At 43.1% G+C, this 12379-nt stretch overlaps 1 protein-coding gene across 6 annotated transcripts in view; it reads left to right on the forward strand.

Annotated features, from left to right (window-relative positions):
- Positions 1 to 12379, forward strand: part of ADORA3 (adenosine A3 receptor) — a 71354-nt gene that overhangs the window by 4240 nt on the left and 54735 nt on the right. For 4 of the 6 annotated variants that reach the window (XR_013486874.1, XM_021001700.1, XM_078154949.1 and 1 more), the window contains exon 2: positions 6153 to 6258. The gene's annotated coding sequence lies outside the window, so the exon portion shown is untranslated. Of the gene's footprint in view, positions 1 to 6152; positions 6259 to 10191; positions 11370 to 12379 lie in introns of those variants that run through there. The other 2 variants (XR_002327393.2, XM_021001643.1) reach the window with 2 other exon arrangements.

Raw genomic sequence — 12379 nt, forward strand, 5'->3', positions numbered from 1 at the left:
TGATTTATGACGGGTGTGGTAGCTCCTCGGGACAGTTACAACCGAATGTGACCCAGGACCCTGAAGCAAACTGCACAGGCAAAAGTCCCGCCACCTTCCCTTCCCCAAATTGCTCCTGCCCTCTGCCCCCTCACCCCAGATTACTTCCTGGCTTCAGCAGGTGCTAGTTTCTGGGATCTGGGGCAATGGCCGGTGAGTAAGACCCCACCGCACCCTTCTCGTTTTCAGTGGGTGAGAATGAGTCACACAGGATGAGCTAGCTTAGATGTGTTGCAATCTGCACGGCAGATCTCATTACGTTTATCTTCTCAACCAAAGCTATCCTCCTTTGGAACTTCCCTATCTAATGCCGTCCAAGACACTACAATTCTTCACTTCTACTCACCCGGAACATTCAAACAATTGTCAGATTTTATCATTGCCTATCACATCCGTCCCCTCCTCCACTCACGCAGACAAAATTGTAGCTCAAGCCCTGATTCACCTCTTTCCTGGACTATTGTAACCATCTCCTAAATGGTCTCACTTCTCTCCCTTCTCTGATCCATCCTCCACACAGCTACCAAAGTGATTTTCCTAACCATGTTACTATTATCCTTCTCAATAAATCCCAGAGGTTCCCTATTGACTCTCGGATCAAATATTTTATGTTTTAAAACTTCTTGTTGTGTGTGTAAGTTTTCTAACATACACAATAATACTTCAGCTGTTGTTCAATTGTGTCTGACTCTTCATGACCTGTGGATCAAGGCATGTCAATGCTGTCGATGGGGTTTTCTTGGCAAAGATACTGGAGTAGTTTGCCATTTCCTTTTCCAGTGGATTAAGACAGAGGTTAAGTGACTTGATGAAGGTCACAAAGCTACTAAGTGTCTGAAGCCAAATTTGAACTCAGGTCTTCCTGACTCCAGGTCCATTGTTCTATCCACTGAACCATGTAGGTGTGTGTATCTCTGTGTGTGTGTATCCATATGTGTGTGTGTATATAATTTTTTTTACTGATACATGCATGATCAAAAAAGCCTAGAGATCACTGGAATAGATGACTTTGCTTCCAAGATGACAATATCTAGCATTTATATAGTGTTTTAAGTTTCCAAAGTGCTTTAGAAATATTATTTCATTTTATCTTCAGAACAACCTTGAGAGATAGGTACCATTATTATCCATTTGAGGCAGAGAGAAGTTAAATGATTTGCCCAGGTTCGTATAGCTGGCAAATGTCTGAAGTTGGGTTTGAACTCAGGTTTTCCTGACTCCAGGCTCAGAGATCTCAAAACTTCATCCTAGCTGCTGTCTCCAAAAAGAGGTCCAAATTCTATATTGCTTTAAGGTGTGTAAACACTGGGGAAAGAAGTGGGGTGCTTTTTGTGATCCTTTGTGTGTTTCAAGGTGGTACAGAAGAGAGAGCTTATCTGATTCTTTATGACCCCATTTGGGGTTTTCTTGGCAAAGATGCTGGAGTGGTTTGCCATTCCCCCCCCCCGCTCATTTTACAGATGAGGAAACTGAAATAAATAGGGTTAAGTGACTTGCCCAGTGTCACATAGCTAGTAAGTGTCTGAGGCCAGACTTGAACTCAGGTCTTCCTAACTCTAGGCCCAGCACTTTATCCACTGAGCCACCTAGCTGCTTTGACTCAGGCCTTATTAGCTGTGTGATCACAGGCAAGTCATTACCTGTCTCAGGGAATCAATTTCCTCATCTGTAAGATGGGGATAGTATTATTTGCCCTACTAATTCCCTCGCAGAGTTGTTGTGAGGAGGGATCTTAGTTTTATAAGGTGATATCATTTCACCTCATCATTTCACACGGGTGGAAAAATGAATGTGATATGTGGGGAAGACAGTAAAGAGCCCAGCTTGAGTAGAAGAGCCTTTTTGTTCAGGAACAGCAGCAAAGAAGATGCAATAGGGGTAGGGCAAAATGATAGAGGGTCCTGAAAACCAGGCAGAGGAATTTAGATGTGATGCAGTAGGAATTAATGAGAGATTATAGGTTTTGAAGCAGAAAAAAAATCACATGATAAAAGCAGGGCTTAAGAAGATTAGTTGGGTAGCAGCATATGGGAGAGATCTGAGAATGGAGTTAGTGGAGGCATGGAGAATGAAGAGAGAGGAAATGCCAGTGTATTTGGCTAGATACAGGGGTGGGGAATCTGTGGCCTTCTAGGTCCTCAGGTGCAGCCTTTTGACTGAGTCCAAGTTTTACAGAACAAATCCTTCTATTATAAGGATTTGTTCTGTGAAGTTTGAATTCAGTCAAAGGGCTGCACTTGAGGACCTAGAGGGCCACATGTGGCCTCAGGGCCACAGGTTCCCCACCCCTGGCTAGAAGTTCACTCATACATGACAAATATTTCTTTTTAAAAACATATATTTTTATTTATTTTATTAAATAGCTCCCAGTTATATTTTTAAAATTATCAACATTCATTTTTAAAGCTTTTGAGTTCCAAATTCTCTTTCCTACCCTTCCCCACCCCCTGAGAAGGCAAGCAATATATTGATCATGCAAGTGCAGTCATGCAAAACATATGTCCATATTAGCTATGTTGCAAAAGAAAACACACGTTCATACAAAAGCAAGAAAAAAAAAGTGAAAAAACCCAAATCTGTACTCAGAGTTCATCAGTTCTCTCTGTGGGCGATGGATAGCATTTTTCATCAAGGGTCCTTTGGAATTGTTGTAGATCATTGTTTTGATCAGAATAGCTAAGTCTTTCACAGTTGATCATCCTTATAATATTGCTGTTACTGTGTATAATGTTCTCCGAGTTCTGCTCACTTCATTTTGCATCAGTTCACACAAGTCTTCTGGGGTTTTTCTCCTGCTCATAATTTCTTATAGCATGATAGTATTCCCTCGTAATCATATACCACTGGTTATTTAGCTGTTCCCCAGTTGATGGGCATGCCCTCGATGTCCAATTCTTTGCTACCACAAAAAGAGTCACTGCAAATAGCTCTGTAGAAACAGGTCTTTTCCCCTTTTCTTTAATCTCTTTAGGATACAGACCTACAATAAATATTTCTTAAAGACCAACCTTGGACAAGTTGAGGAAGGATAGCATAATGCACGTAGGGCTGACTTTGCAATTAGGAAGATACAGTTTAACTAAGTAGTGCCTCTGATCCATACTAGCTGTGTGACCCTAGGAAAGTCATTTAAACTTTCATAAGTTTCCCCCAGGCTACACTCTTAGGGTATAAGTGCTGGAAGAAATATAGATCCTTATCGGTGGAGAGAGTTGCTTGCCAGGAGTTCCAAACAATGATGGTTCATGGTGCAAGACGAAGAGACAAGGCTGTTATCTATAGGTAGCATGGACTCCAAATAGCAGAGAATCATGAGAGGGAGGATGCCTGAAAGTCTGGAAGTGGCATCAGGAACGGAGGGCAAAGTGGAGCTCCTCTGTTTTCCTAGAGGAGGTGAAGGTGAGGCCCTTGTGGGAGAAGGCAGCAGTGGGGCACTTGGAATCTTTCAGGATAAAAGCTAGCTGTTTGTTAGGGGGGGAGAAGGCAGAGAGAAGAGAGAAGAAAAAGATGACACAGATGAAAATTTAGCTCCAACGAAGCAGGATTCTACAGGACATACCAGGAGAGAGAGAGGTAGAGAGAACCCAGTGAGAACAGGGATGGGGTGGTGAACAGGCTGGGTTGGAGGGACATTAGCTCGGGTGGGGATGGCCTGCTCACATCAAGTATAGAGAGCAATGGAGTTGGGGTTAAAATGGTGTTCGTGTTAAAGGCAGGGAGACAAGGAGCATTGGAGAGACAGAATATTCTTTCTCATGGTGTAAGGGGCAGTTAAAGATGTATGGATTGATGTGATTGAGAAGGCCTAAGAGTCATGCCTGTGTCTGTGACATGTATGTAATATGTAATGCCCATATATGACCCGTATGAGATTTGTAATATGTAATGCCTCAACTCAAGAAAGGACACATTTTGGTGCTTGTATATTTTAGAGGAATGTTTGTAGGTCTGCAAGAGCTTTACACATGTGGAAAAAAGACCAGTGATGGTAAGTGATGCTACCCAAGGCTAGCCAGCTGGGTGGCTTAACGTTCAGGGTATTGTATTCAGAGTCAGGAAGATTAGAATTCAAATCCTGCCTCCATCTTGCTATAGGACACTGGGCAAGTCACTTCAAAACCCTCTGCCTCCCCTGTAAACCAGGAATGAATGATCTCTATTTCACAGGCTGTTATTAGGGTCGAGTGGGATAATAGTGGTAAAGTGCTTTTTAAACCATGATGCGTTCAGCCTATAAATGATGATTACCATGATCGTGACCTGTGGCAAAACAGAAGCTGGAACTCAAATGTCTGTGTTTAGATTCCTAGTCCCAACTTTTTCTACAACCATCACATCACTTCACATTGTTTCCATTTAATTCAGCTTGACAAACATTAAGTGCCTGTGACCTGCCACTGTGCTGGGTGCTGGCTGTATAAAGATCAAAATTATACAGTCCCTGTCCCTAAGGAGTTTACATTCAGTCGGGGGGAGGGGGATAGAAAACATTCAGAGAAAAGTAAAATTCAAAGTATGATGTAATGGAAGCAAAGGAGACACCTAGGGAAGTGTCCTTGGAAAAGGTGAGAAAAGGAGACAATGCCATCTGACAATGCTAGCTCCTCTGAGTCAGAGGGAAAGGTGGATTAGAGGATCATAGGATAATCAATTAATTAGCAAGCATTTATTAAGGGCCTGTTGTGTGCTGGGCTCTGGGGACACAACAAATGAAATACTCTTTCGTCTCAAGAAGCTTACATAGATCTAGTGTGGGAAGGGACGTTAGAGGGTCCTGGTTCAACCCTCTCACTTTAGAATTGAGGGAACCTGAGGTTAAGTGATTTTCCCAAGGTCGCTATTAGATGAAAAGTTCCTTGAGGGCAGGGATTTTCTTTTGCTTCTTTTTCTAAAAATTATTTATTTATTTTCAGTTTTCAACATTCACTTCCATGAGATTTTGAGTTTTAAATTCCCCCCCTCTCCTCTCCCCTCCCCAAGATGGTGTGCAATCTGATATAGGCTCTACCTAAACATTCATATTAAGCAAATTTTTACATTTGTCATGATGTATAGAAGAATTACAACTAATGAGAGGAACCATGAGAAAGAAGAAATAAAACAAAAAACAAAAGAAAAGGAGAACAAATAGTATCTTTCCATCTGCATTCAGACTCCATAGCTCTTTCTCTGGATGCGGATAGCATTTTCCATCATGAGTCTTTTGGAATTGTCTTAGATCATTGTATTGCTGAGAAGAGCCAAGTCTTTCAAAGTCAGTCATCACACAATGTGGCTGTTACTGTGTACAATGGTCTCTTGGTTCTGCTCATTTCCCTCAGCATCAGACCATACAAGTCTTTCCAGGTTTTTCTGAAGTCCACCTGCTCATCATTTCTTATAGCATGATAATATTCCGTTACATTCATATAACACTTGTTCAGCCATTCCCCAGCTGATAAACATCTCCTCAATTTCTAATTCTTGGCCACCACAAAAAGAGCTGCTATAAATATTTTTATACGTGTGGGTCCTTTTCCTGTTTTTATGATCTCTTTGGAATACAAACCTAGAAGTGGTGTTGCTGGGTCAAAGAGTTTTGCCTCTTTTTCTATCCCTGATGCTCAGCATATTTCCTGTCACATTGTAGGTACTTAATAAATGTCTGTTGACTGGTGGGTTACACAGATAAAGGGCATATTTTCCTAGGACATCTCAGACGGATTGCATTTTGGCCTTTGTGGGCTCAGTAGTTAAAAAAAGAAAAAGAAAGAAAGAAACTGCGACTGACTCCTGTTTCCACAAGAAGCCAGTTCTCTCCCTGGAAATCCTTTTGAATTAGATTCAAGGCCCAGAACAAGCTGCTATCACTTCCATCTGGGCAGATAGATAGATAGACAGACAGACAGACAGACAGACAGACAGACAGATAGATAGATAGATAGATAGATACATTTCTATATATTTTGATATCTATAGCTATTTCTATATATCTATCTGTCTATCTATCTAAAATTGACCTAGTTTTCATAAAACTCGAGAGGGAAGATTGTGCACTTACACCATTGGTTTCTGTTCTACCTTCACATTTAAAATGGTAATTTTGTATTTGTTTCTTTGTTTTTTAAATTCAGCAGAAAGGAGCTGAGCTGGTGGAAGGATCAAGCCTGCACACACAACCATACAAAGACGAATAATATTACTGGAGGCCCAGTTGCAGCTGTGAGGCCTGCTCCCAAGGTTGGTAGTAGTACAAGATGCAGAGACCAAAGATAATTTTCTTTAAGATGATGTGGGAGTCAACACTGGCTACTCATCAGGCTGTAGCTGAATCTTATCGTGGGGCTCTTAGTTAATGGAAAGTGTGCATGCAATGCAACCTCTGAAGACAGTCTAGATCAAAGACAAGCTGGACTATTAGTGGGTAGAGTAGTGGCTAGAACCCAGTACCTGAAGTTAGGAAGAGCTGGGTTCAAATCCTGCCTCAGACAGGCAGTGGGAAAGTCATTGCCCTCTGTTTGCCTCACTTTCCTCTTTTGTAAAATGGGGATGATAGCACCTATTTCATGGGGTTGTTGTAGGGATCCTTTGCAAACCATAAAGTGCTACATAAATTCTAACTATTATTTTTATTAAATCCACGAGACTGCTAGTTCCTTGAGGGAAGAAACTATTTAGATTTCATCTTTGTATTTTCATTGCCTACTGTGGTGCCTGGGGTAGCTAGGTGGCGTAGTGGATGGAGCACCAGTCCTGCAGTCAGGATGATCTGAGTCCAAATCTGACCTCAGAAACTTATTAGCCATGTGACCCTGGGTAAGTCACTTAACCCCTACTTGCCTCAACTCCTCATCTGTAAAATGCTAGAGAAGGGAATGGCAAATCTTTCATATCTTTGCCAAGAAAACCCTATGGAAAATGTCCAAGGGATCACATAGATCCGGACTCCAGGGAATGACTGAACAACAATGGTGCAGTGTCTGGTACCTACATGGTGCTTAATAAATACTCACCAAATTGAATCTGTTGTGTGTTAGCACAATGCCTGGCATATAATAGGTGCTTAATAAATGTCTATCGATTGATTGGAAGGAAAGGCTCTCTACAAATATGTAATATGGGCAAGGATTGACTTGCTCATAACAGGCCCTCTAGGCGTGGCTTCAAGGGCCTTCAGGACTGTGATATGACAGACTGAGTCAGGGGCCAAGCCCTTGGGAAGGAAGGAAAGAAAACGGGGAGCCAAATGGAAGGGAGAGGTTAAAAAAGTATTTCCGGATTTGTTTCCTGACATAATTGGATATCCTGCCACAAGGGCCCTAGAATCCTGCCATCCTGAAACTTCCCCTAGGGAAGATCTGCTCCCTTGTCTTAGCATCACAAGCACTCGGACCTTTTCATTCATTCACTCAATGAACATTTATTAAGCACCTGCTTTATGCCGGGCACTGTGCCGAGTGCTGGGGCTGTGTTGAGGGGGACCTCTGTTATGGCCAAAAGTGGAAACCCCTGGGCAGATTACAAATGCACACTTCCTATCTTCGGTTGAATGATTGAATTCCTATCTTATGTTGAATTTACATAGTTCATGGCAAAAATCTGGTAATGCTCAGGAAGACCGTTTCCTAGGATGATAGACCCAGAACTGGAAGGAGCCTCCAAAGTTGTCTACTCCAATCTCCACTTCTTTACAGATGAGGAAACTGAGGCTTAGGAAGGTGAAGGGACTTGCCCAGGTAGTAAAGTGCAGAGGTGAGATTTGAACTCAGCCAGTCTTCTTTCCAGGGTGCCACAACACTGCCTGTAGATTTTGATACTCTAAAGAGGAAAGACTGTTTTTAAGGGTGTTATTGCCAGAAGCACAATGATGGCTTTCTTTTGATAGAGTGGTAAAAGTTGCCATCGGGGTCCTATAAGCTCCAGCTACTCGGGACCTCTCTGCTGCTGGCACACCCAAGAAAATGGAGAATGGTTTTTGTTTTATCTTGGGAGATGAGGGCAAGGACAGAGCTGGGACCTTCTGATATTGATTCAGCACCACCCAAGCCCTTTAAAATTCTGATATCCTGCTCCTCAGTCTCTTTTATTAAAAAAAAAACCCAACAGCTTTGGGGTAGAGGAAGGATGCCCGACTTGTAGTTGAGAAGACCCAAGTTCAAATCCTGACTCAGGCCCTGGGCCAGATCACTGGGCCTCACTTTCTTCCTATGGAAAATGAAGACACTGGACTTCTCTGGTTTCTAAGATGTCTTCCGGCTCTAAGTCAGTGAGCCTTCCATCCTCTCCGCCCAGGACCTTGGGGATGGCCTAGCATGACCAGGCAGATGAGACTTCCTCAGGGATGCACACAATACAGAAGAATGCAGAGACATCCAGGACCAGCTCCCCAAGAGCAGCAAAGAGATTCCCCTTTTGTTGCGTCACAGAGAGGACCCTTGAGGTTCACTGCCTCCGCTTCTTCATCAGTATAATGAGGGGCTGGACCCCATGGTCTCCTAGGTCTCTTCCAACTCTGATCCCCGATCTATCTCACCTTCCAATGTAAACCAAACTCTGCAAGAAGAGCAGAATAACCAAACTGAAAAACACCAGCCCCCTCCCACAGCCCTCCTTCAATTTGGCTTCTCCTAGCTGTCACCTGCCTGTGGGCAGCCTCAGGAGTGGGAGAGAAGATGGTACTGCTGCCCAAGGCTACTGCCGGCCACACCCATAACTCAACTGCTGGCAAAACCCTGCTCCGCTTTCCTTGGGCTGATATCAGAGCTCCTACTGTGCTACTCTCGGATGACTGGCCGAGACGAGGTCACTGGGGGCTAGAGACGACGGAAGACAGGGTTGCGTGACCTCCACCAAGTTGTCCAGGAAAACAAATGCCCACATTGCCAGGACATCCACAAGTGGCTATGGGAAAAGCATAAAAAGTTCAGATCGCTCCGTATATACTGAACAAAAACCCAGCTACCTCCTGACATAGCCCTATCTTGGTAGATGCCGGAGACAGTGGAGACCTATTTCTTCCTCAGGGTGCTGATAGGAACATACTTCCTGAGACTTTAGGATTTCTTAGCCTATTTCTTGGTTCGTGCTTCATGACTATCAAGTGTTGCTGTCACCTGGCTGATAAAATAGTTGTACATGAAAAAGGAATTGGCTTGGCTGGGTAGGACTAATTTTCTATGGGAGACATTGTGGACTTGGTTCCAAAGGGAGCAAATGTTTTTTGACTCAAGCAGGTTGGGGCTCTTTGGTCAGAGCTGGTAGACACACCCATCGTATGTAGTAACTTAATAGTGACAGCATGGAAGGGGCTGCCTTGGTGTCAGGAAAACCTGAGTTCAAGTCCTGAGTATTGACGTATACCAGCTCTGTGAGCCTGGGCAAATGGTTTAAACACTTGGTGCCTTCCCCAGGCAACTTTCTCAGACTATTAAGTTACAAACAAATTGCCCAGTTACCTGGAGGGAGGGAGCTTTCAAAAGTGATGAGATAGAATGTCCAGGAGCCGCCCCCAAAGAAAATAAGGCATGCAATAAATGAGGATATGAATAAAAAGCCTAAACAAATTTTCTAGGATTAGCCAGAAAGATAAGCCAAGTCTTTCAGTGAGATTGGCACAACTTCTATGATAACAACACCCTCAACATTACTATCTATCTATCTGTCTGTCTGCCTCTCTCCACATGTATATATGCATATGTACACATATATGCACGTGTGGTGTGTACACATAACACACACATTAGTGGCAGTTTCGTGAAACATCCTATTATGTTCAGCTTTCTAGTGAAACTTCTTAAAAATGAGTTAGAAATATCATGTAAGCATATAAGCAATGAACAAATGGTCTGGGAGGTAAAATTACAGATTTCACAGAAGTTACTTGGCTAGAAAGAAAACCATCCAGGCAGAAACGGATCTATGGTATTGAAAACTAAATAGATGTTTAAATGATTCCACAAAAAAATGATGAGTTCTATATTCACTTAAATGATCATGGCCCCTCACAATCTCATGTTACTAAACTAAGCTGTTTTAATCATCTTTAAAATATATTCATTCCAGATTGGCTCTGTCTCCCTTAGGCTTGATAAACAAGTGATGTTTCCCTGGGAAACATAATGTTAAAGAACGAAAATGTTATGAATGAAATCAGATGGCATGCTTTCTTTTCAGGTCCCAGTTGCTCTTGAACTTCCCAGTAATTTTACGCAACATGGCAGAACCCCCCACGTCCCCTTCAGAGCAGTTGGCAGACTTGGTTGACCAGAGCACGGAGCTTCCCTGTTTCCTACTGAGAACCTCCTCTCTGTCCTTTCCCCCTCCCACCTGGCCTTGAAAAGTAGACTCTGATCCAGTGGGCGTTGGAGGGAGCTGAGGAAAGAGCAGAAAAAGAGTCCGTTCTGCCAGCCTGCGGCTGAGCCCATCACTCTGCAAAGCTGGCTGGTCAATTTCACGCGTCAGATTCCCAGAGTCGCCAGGGACTTTGGTGGCCCCGCTCGTCTACCTCATCCCAGGAGAAGAGTCTTGACAAGTGGGCATTGGTCTTTGCTTGTAGACTCTTTGGACAGCTGTGAAAAGGAGTCTTTCCCAGCATCAAGCCCAAGTTCTTCTCTTTGCAGCTTTCAGCTATGCCTCATGAAGTTAAATAAAACAAAGACTAGTCCCCCTTGTGGGAGCAAAAATGAAGGCTCCTCAGTGAAGTCAGGAAGACCTGAGTTCAAATCCAGCCTCAGACACTTACGAGCTGTATGACCCTGGGCAAGTCACTTCACCCTGTCTGCCTCAGTTTCCTCAACTGTAAAATGGGGATAATCATAGCACCTGCTTCCCAGGGATGTTGTGAGGATCAAAAGAAATATTAATTGTAAAAGCACTTAGCACAATGCCTGGCACAGAGTAGGCACTTAATAAATGTTTGTTCCCTTCGCCTTCTCACGTGATTGCCCTTCGTCATACTGTCAGACAACTATCACGTATCCCCTGAGTCTTGACTTTTCCAGATAAACATTCTCGCTTTCTTCAATCAGTCCTTATGTGGCATCTCCCCCAGCTGCCCTCCTCTGTTCAATCTCCGGCTTATTATTTTCTTCCTAATATGTGGAGCCCAGAGCTGAACACAAGTGCTCCAGATGTGGGCTGGCCAGGGCAGAGTTCAGCAGGACTGTCTCCTCCTGCCCCTGGAAGCTCTGCCACAGGCAACAAGCATTTATTAAATGCTTACTGTGTGCCAGGTTAAGCACTTGGGGATACAAAAAAAGGTAAAAACATGGTCCCTGACCTCAAGGAGTTCAAATAATCATGTAAATACAAATATATGTGTATATGTATATGTGTATTATATATATATATAAGCGTGCAATATATGTGAATAAATATATAATGTGATATATAACAGAATATATATAATATATATTATAAATAATAAAAAGTTATCTCAAAGGGAAAAGAGGTGGGGGTGAGGAGTGGTTAAGCCCCCCCCCCCATGAAAGGTGAGATTTAAGTTAAATATTAAAGGAAGCTGGGGAAGCCAGAAGGTAGAAATGAGGGAGAGCATTTCAGGTGTGGGAGATAGCTACTTCAAGGGTTCAGAGTCAGGCCGTGAAACGTAGTGTGTGAGGGATAGCAAGTTGGTCAGCATCACTATATTTAGGTGGGAAGTGCATGTAAAAAGATTGGGAAGGTGGGCGAGGGCTAGCTCATCGAGAGCTTTAAATGCTGAAGAGAAGATTTTATATCTGATCCTGGAGGTAACAAAGAGCCATGAGAGATTATTGAATGGGATATCACGGTCAGACTGGATCTTTTTGGCAGCTGAATAGAAGATGGATTGGAATGGGTAGCAATGAGGCAGAGAGACTAACCAGAGGGCTGTTGTAGTTCAGGAGTGAGGTGATAATGGCCTGGACCAGGGTCTGTGTGAGTGGAGTGAGGGGACAGATCTGAGAGAGACTGGGAAGGTTAGTTTTGTTCTTTGGGGGAGGGGGGCTCAGAAGGGACAACTGTTTTATCACACTACTGACTACTTTCAATCAGTCAACAAATATTAAGTGGGACTGCCACTGGGCTGGGCACTGTCTGAAGAGCAGAGAAAGAAGACATGGTATCTGCTCTCAAAGAAACAGTAAATCATTTATTTGTCAAGAAAAGACAACCATGAACACATCACAGCAGACTAGGCATATTGTCAATCAATGACTCCCAAACTTATATAGTCACAGAATACCTTGGCACCTGAAATATATTAACAACACCCATATATGTGGCTCCATACTCCCACGTGTCAGAATTAAGGGGATTAGAGAAATTGTGGAGTGAAGTGAAATTGATTTTCATATCACACAAATTGGATGCCAGGAGTGCT

This window comes from Phascolarctos cinereus, unplaced genomic scaffold (genome assembly GCF_003287225.1).
Source record: "Phascolarctos cinereus isolate Bilbo 61053 unplaced genomic scaffold, phaCin_HiC Scaffold_5;HRSCAF=322, whole genome shotgun sequence".
NCBI classification, from domain to species: Eukaryota; Metazoa; Chordata; class Mammalia; order Diprotodontia; family Phascolarctidae; genus Phascolarctos; species Phascolarctos cinereus.